Source organism: Bison bison, unplaced genomic scaffold (genome assembly GCF_000754665.1).
Source record: "Bison bison bison isolate TAMUID 2011002044 unplaced genomic scaffold, Bison_UMD1.0 scf7180017864456, whole genome shotgun sequence".
NCBI classification, from domain to species: Eukaryota; Metazoa; Chordata; class Mammalia; order Artiodactyla; family Bovidae; genus Bison; species Bison bison.
Window position 1 is genome coordinate 709 of NW_011495018.1, and position 279 is coordinate 987.

Below are 279 nucleotides of genomic sequence, written 5' to 3' on the forward strand. Positions count from 1 at the left end.
ACCCTCACGCGAGCACCCGTGTACGCACGCACACACACCCAGATGCCTGAACATATGTGCACACGTATGTATCCACACCAACCATACACACACAGAAACACATGCACACATCACTCAGCAGCTCAAAACAAGAAAGAAAAAGTTCTGTTCCACAGGCTCTGGAGAACCTTTAAGGAACACATAATTACAATGTTATGAAACCAGAGTGGGGGGGTGGGGAGAAGGGAAAAAGAGAAGTTTCTAAATTATGTGTTTGGGAAGAAAGCGCAGAACAACCTT